The sequence below is a fragment of the Argopecten irradians genome, chromosome 12, assembly GCF_041381155.1.
Source record: "Argopecten irradians isolate NY chromosome 12, Ai_NY, whole genome shotgun sequence".
Classification (NCBI taxonomy): Eukaryota; Metazoa; Mollusca; class Bivalvia; order Pectinida; family Pectinidae; genus Argopecten; species Argopecten irradians.
Genome location: NC_091145.1, coordinates 6,620,610 through 6,627,480, shown reverse-complemented (window position 1 = coordinate 6,627,480; position 6,871 = coordinate 6,620,610).

The following is a 6,871-nucleotide window of genomic DNA, read 5'->3' as shown; positions in this document are numbered from 1 at the left end:
TGAAATACGTCAATAAATATTCTATTTTATGTTTTTGCCAATTTCATGAGTTGTTTGATGGGAGCATTGATCAACGAACGGGTTCTAAATCTCTATGGATTTTATTTGACTAAACTTATTTCACCACTGTCCACTTCACGCTATGAAAGTATCTATTAAGTGGATAGTGGTCAGGGGTTAGGGGTCATAGGGCCAACAGTTATTCTACATATACTATCTTTCTTTCCAAGAGATTAAAGCTCTATGTTCAAGTTTTATAAATCTCCTGAGGTTTTTTTTATATTGTGATAGAACGGGTTTCTATCATTGTTGCATTTATTTGTACAGTATGTATATTTGTTATTGCACTCTTCTAAGTCTTCACTTCAGTGATCTGTTTATGTATCTTTGACCCAGTTCAGGGAGATACCATGAGAACAGGTCTTATCTATGGTGTGTTTGCTGTTTAGCAGTCACATTCATCAACCTAGTTGTCCTCATGATCACCCCGATGCTGACCGCTGACTGCTGGCCGGAGTACACGTGTGGTCCACGTGGGGGTGTTTATCAGTCAGTTGAGCCATGTCATGGAAGTTATATTGAGTGTGTAGGTGGGTTGTTGTAGCAACGGTTTCACCTAAATATGGTGCTCTGTCCGGACTCAGACCAATCAGTGGTCACTTTGTGGTACTGGGTTGATGAGTTGTTATAAAAGGGGCTGCTTCTAAGGAAGCTTGGGTCTTGACTAGGGAGAATGGGTTAGGGACAGAACCACGCCGTGCACTGTCAACAGTGCAACACTTGCGGGGTCTCTGAACTACCATTTGGGTTTATACTTAGAGCTACATGACCAAACAAGGGTTTGTGTCGTTCTAGGGGATTGTCAGGGGCTTAGGGCTTAGACATCCATAGGAAACCTAGTTCGCACAGTATAGTAGGGGATCGTCAGGGGCTTAGGGCTTAGACATCCATAGGAAACCTATTTACGCAGTTAGTGATGTCTCTTAGAGTTGGGAACATTTGGTAAGTCGGTTGTCTCCCGTTAGGTGTTGTTGGACTGTGTTTGGGAACACATGGTCTTGTTGTTCTGTAGCTATATAATTAGGGTTTTGCTTCATATAGGATAATTGTATACTTGTTTCTCTTACTGTAAGTTGTCTTCATCAGGCACTATTGTAAATATATTCTTTATCAATTCTGTATTACTTGTCTTTTATATAATAAATAGTTATTTGTACCTGTATTTACCTAGTTGAGTTATTGGATTAGTGTCAGTGCTTCCGCTACATCCTAGAGATCGAACCTGTTGAGATACAGGCCTGTAACCTGTGGAGGAAACGGGATCCGGAGAGGATTTGTGACGACTGTGGACTCTGTTGTATACTAAAAATACTATACGATCACGATTTGGGACTTATACATATAACGGGAGCTACAGTCGGATTGCCCCTCCGGGTCTCTTGTGGAAAACCCATTCTATTACAATATTTTAAAATGGACTCAAATTGCCAATATGACATTTTGTCGTTTAAATCGCACACTCAGTCTCTTGAATGAAGTTCAATGTTATTTATTACAAAAAATCGAGAAATCATTCAACCAAGTATGCTGCATGCCCATAATAAAATTTCATGGTATCCCAAAGAAAATCAAGAGTCCCAGAGCAATATGGGTCTGTATCGTTACGTGACATTATATTAATGAACGTTTGGTTTGGTTTGATTAGTTTAACGTCCTATTAACAGCCAGGGTCATTTAAGGACGTGCCAGGTTTGATGGTGGAGGAAAGCCGGAGTACCCGGAGAAAAACCACCGACCAGGCCAGTACCTGGCAACTGCCCCACATGGGATTCGAACTCGCGACCCAGAGGTGGAGGGCATGTGGTAATATGTCGGTACATCTTAACCACTCGGCCACCGCGGCCCCTGTTTTTTAATGAACGTAGCAATGCTATACGTATGTTCTAAAATGCTGTCAAATGATTTCTTCTTGAAACTTTTATAAGTAATCATTATGGTTATTTATCTTAACAAACCTAGATGGTCAATGATATTTTATTAAAAGTGTCACATGTTTCAAGTGTATACAAGTTAATGAGATGATTAATTAAAGTATTAGAGCTGACTGGACTCTAGTGTCCTTGTGTCCTTGGATGAAGGTCAAGATCACGACCATTCGTTTGATCAAATGTAGAAAGAACCTTGTGCATCATACTTCAGTCCTTATAATATCAAGACGGAGTGCCTCTTGGTTTTTTTGATAATTTACAGATAGACTTCAGCTGAATTCACCCCAGTGACTTGCATAAAGGTCATGGTCATTCATTTGACCATATTAGGAATACCTTTATCCCACCATGCTACAGGCCAAAAAAGTACGTTTATAGACCGTTTTTTATTAAATTAGAGATCACAGCTTTCTGCTGATGGTCCATAGCTTCCAAAAAAGCTGAAAATCCTAAATATCAGGCTGAAAGGCAGTAGAGTTTTTGCCATCCCCGATACTCCAGGGGTTCCGATCACTTACGATCTCTACACCCCTAGACTATCTCATAGTAAAACTGACTTCTTGGCAGTCCAAAGGAAAAAGAACCAATCACAGACCAGCAAAATTTCGTTTGAAGACTACAGAGAATTCATAGCCATACAGTCAACCACAATGTATCGTTATACGGCTCTTTTTGTGTAAACTTACTAAATCATAGGTGTTTAGCACGCTGGTACGTCAAAGACACACTATAGACTAATATATATTAGTCTAGAGTGAGTCTTTGTCTTAACAGCGTGCTAAACACCAATGACTTAATTACCTGTTCTGTTGCCTCCAGTTTTACTATGAGATAGTCCAGGGGTGTAGAGATCGTAAGTGATCGGAACCCCTGGAGTATCGAGGATGAATTTTTGCTTCCTTGCTGTGCGTTTTCTTTAGTGGAACGTTTCGGCTGCTCCAGTAATTCGACGTCCCTCTAAATGTTTAACCGGAAATCCGAATGGACTGGTTTGTGCGATATAAAACATATAGGATATGAATGTCAGCATGCTGCAGAACTACCCAACTGTTTTGTTTCCATGTCAGAACATTTTTTGTACTATTTAGCATTTTTAAAGAAACTATTTTTGCTGCACGTGTGTCACTCTATTGATCGCGAAACATCAGCATCCATTTCATAGCGCGAGAAACTGTGCCAGTGCTTCCTCACAAACGCTGTTAAAAACGGGCCGATCATGTGACTACACATTACTCGGCCCGACCTAGGCTAGTGAACGAATGCGTGTGCAATAAATTATATTATGTTTCAGACTGCGCTACAAACGTTATTTTTGAGGAACAAAAATGCTTGTGCATACTTACAAACATCCTTGTACTGGTCAGTCGAACTGGACTCCAAATGTCCGAAATTCACCAGGAATACTATGAATCCAGGTAGGAGCATTTCGTCTAGCATCCCGCGGCTTGGTTGGACGTACAAGGGACGCAACTCGTGGTGGCGCGTTTGAAATTGTTGAAATACGTCAATAAATATTCTATTTTATGTTTTTGCCAATTTCATGAGTTGTTTGATGGGAGCATTGATCAACGAACGGGTTCTAAATCTCTATGGATTTTATTTGACTAAACAATGTCTAGGTATAGTGTACGTAGGGTAAAGGGAGTTATTTCACCACTGTCCACTTCACACTATGAAAGTATCTAATAAGTGGATAGTGGTCAAGGGTTAGGGGTCATAGGGCCAACAGTTATTCTACATATACTATCTTTCTTTCCAAGAGATTAAAGCTCTATGTTCAAGTTTTATAAATCTCCTGAGTTTTTATTACAATATTTTAAAATGGACTCAAATTGCCAATATGACATTTTGTCGTTTAAATCGCACACTCAGTCTCTTGAATGAAGTTCAATGTTATTTATTACAAAAAATCGAGAAATCATTCAACCAAGTATGCTGCATGCCCATAATAAAATTTCATGGTATCCCAAAGAAAATCAAGAGTCCCAGAGCAATATGGGTCTGTATCGTTACGTGACATTATATTAATGAACGTTTGGTTTGGTTTGATTAGTTTAACGTCCTATTAACAGCCAGGGTCATTTAAGGACGTGCCAGGTTTGATGGTGGAGGAAAGCCGGAGTACCCGGAGAAAAACCACCGACCAGCGGCCAGTACCTGGCAACTGCCCCACATGGGATTCGAACTCGCGACCCAGAGGTGGAGGGCATGTGGTAATATGTCGGTACATCTTAACCACTCGGCCACCGCGGCCCCTGTTTTTTAATGAACGTAGCAATGCTATACGTATGTTCTAAAATGCTGTCAAATGATTTCTTCTTGAAACTTTTATAAGTAATCATTATGGTTATTTATCTTAACAAACCTAGATGGTCAATGATATTTTATTAAAAGTGTCACATGTTTCAAGTGTATACAAGTTAATGAGATGATTAATTAAAGTATTAGAGCTGACTGGACTCTAGTGTCCTTGTGTCCTTGGATGAAGGTCAAGATCACGACCATTCGTTTGATCAAATGTAGAAAGAACCTTGTGCATCATACTTCAGTCCTTATAATATCAAGACGGAGTGCCTCTTGGTTTTTTTGATAATTTACAGATAGACTTCAGCTGAATTCACCCCAGTGACTTGCATAAAGGTCATGGTCATTCATTTGACCATATTAGGAATACCTTTATCCCACCATGCTACAGGCCAAAAAAGTACGTTTATAGACCGTTTTTTATTAAATTAGAGATCACAGCTTTCTGCTGATGGTCCATAGCTTCCAAAAAAGCTGAAAATCCTAAATATCAGGCTGAAAGGCAGTAGAGTTTTTGCCATCCCCGATACTCCAGGGGTTCCGATCACTTACGATCTCTACACCCCTAGACTATCTCATAGTAAAACTGACTTCTTGGCAGTCCAAAGGAAAAAGAACCAATCACAGACCAGCAAAATTTCGTTTGAAGACTACAGAGAATTCATAGCCATACAGTCAACCACAATGTATCGTTATACGGCTCTTTTTGTGTAAACTTACTAAATCATAGGTGTTTAGCACGCTGGTACGTCAAAGACACACTATAGACTAATATATATTAGTCTAGAGTGAGTCTTTGTCTTAACAGCGTGCTAAACACCTATGACTTAATTACCTACCTGTTCTGTTGCCTCCAGTTTTACTATGAGATAGTCCAGGGGTGTAGAGATCGTAAGTGATCGGAACCCCTGGAGTATCGAGGATGAATTTTTGCTTCCTTGCTGTGCGTTTTCTTTAGTGGAACGTTTCGGCTGCTCCAGTAATTCGACGTCCCTCTAAATGTTTAACCGGAAATCCGAATGGACTGGTTTGTGCGATATAAAACATATAGGATATGAATGTCAGCATGCTGCAGAACTACCCAACTGTTTTGTTTCCATGTCAGAACATTTTTTGTACTATTTAGCCTTTTTAAAGAAACTATTTTTGCTGCACGTGTGTCACTCTATTGATCGCGAAACATCAGCATCCATTTCATAGCGCGAGAAACTGTGCCAGTGCTTCCTCACAAACGCTGTTAAAAACGGGCCGATCATGTGACTACACATTACTCGGCCCGACCTAGGCTAGTGAACGAATGCGTGTGCAATAAATTATATTATGTTTCAGACTGCGCTACAAACGTTATTTTTGAGGAACAAAAATGCTTGTGCATACTTACAAACATCCTTGTACTGGTCAGTCGAACTGGACTCCAAATGTCCGAAATTCACCAGGAATACTATGAATCCAGGTAGGAGCATTTCGTCTAGCATCCCGCGGCTTGGTTGGACGTACAAGGGACGCAACTCGTGGTGGCGCGTTTGAAATTGTTGAAATACGTCAATAAATATTCTATTTTATGTTTTTGCCAATTTCATGAGTTGTTTGATGGGAGCATTGATCAACGAACGGGTTCTAAATCTCTATGGATTTTATTTGACTAAACAATGTCTAGGTATAGTGTACGTAGGGTAAAGGGAGTTATTTCACCACTGTCCACTTCACACTATGAAAGTATCTATTAAGTGGATAGTGGTCAGGGGTTAGGGGTCATAGGGCCAACAGTTATTCTACATATACTATCTTTCTTTCCAAGAGATTAAAGCTCTATGTTCAAGTTTTATAAATCTCCTGAGTTTTTTTTATATTTTAAAATGGACTCATATTGACAATATGACATTTTGTCGTTTAAATCGCACACTCAGTCTCTTGAATGAAGGTCAATGTTATTTATTACAACAAATCGAGAAATCATTCAACCAAGTATGCTGCATGCCCATAATAAAATTTCATGGTATCCCAAAGAAAATCAAGAGTCCCAGAGCAATATGGGTCTGTATCGTTACGTGACATTATATTAATGAACGTTTGGTTTGGTTTGATTAGTTTAACGTCCTATTAACAGCCAGGGTCATTTAAGGACGTGCCAGGTTTGATGGTGGAGGAAAGCCGGAGTACCCGGAGAAAAACCACCGACCAGCGGCCAGTACCTGGCAACTGCCCCACATGGGATTCGAACTCGCGACCCAGAGGTGGAGGGCATGTGGTAATATGTCGGTACATCTTAACCACTCGGCCACCGCGGCCCCTGTTTTTTAATGAACGTAGCAAATGCTATACGCATGTTCTAAAATGCTGTCAAATGATTTCTTCTTGAAACTTTTATAAGTAATCATTATGGTTATTAATCTTAACAAACCTAGATAGTCAATGATATTTTATTAAAAGTGTCACATGTACCAAGTGTATACAAGTTAATGAGATGATTATTTAAAGTATTAGAGCTGACTGGACTCTAGTGTCCTTGTGTCCTTGGATGAAGGTCAAGATCACGACCATTCGTTTGATAAAATTTAGAAAGAACCTTGTGCATCATA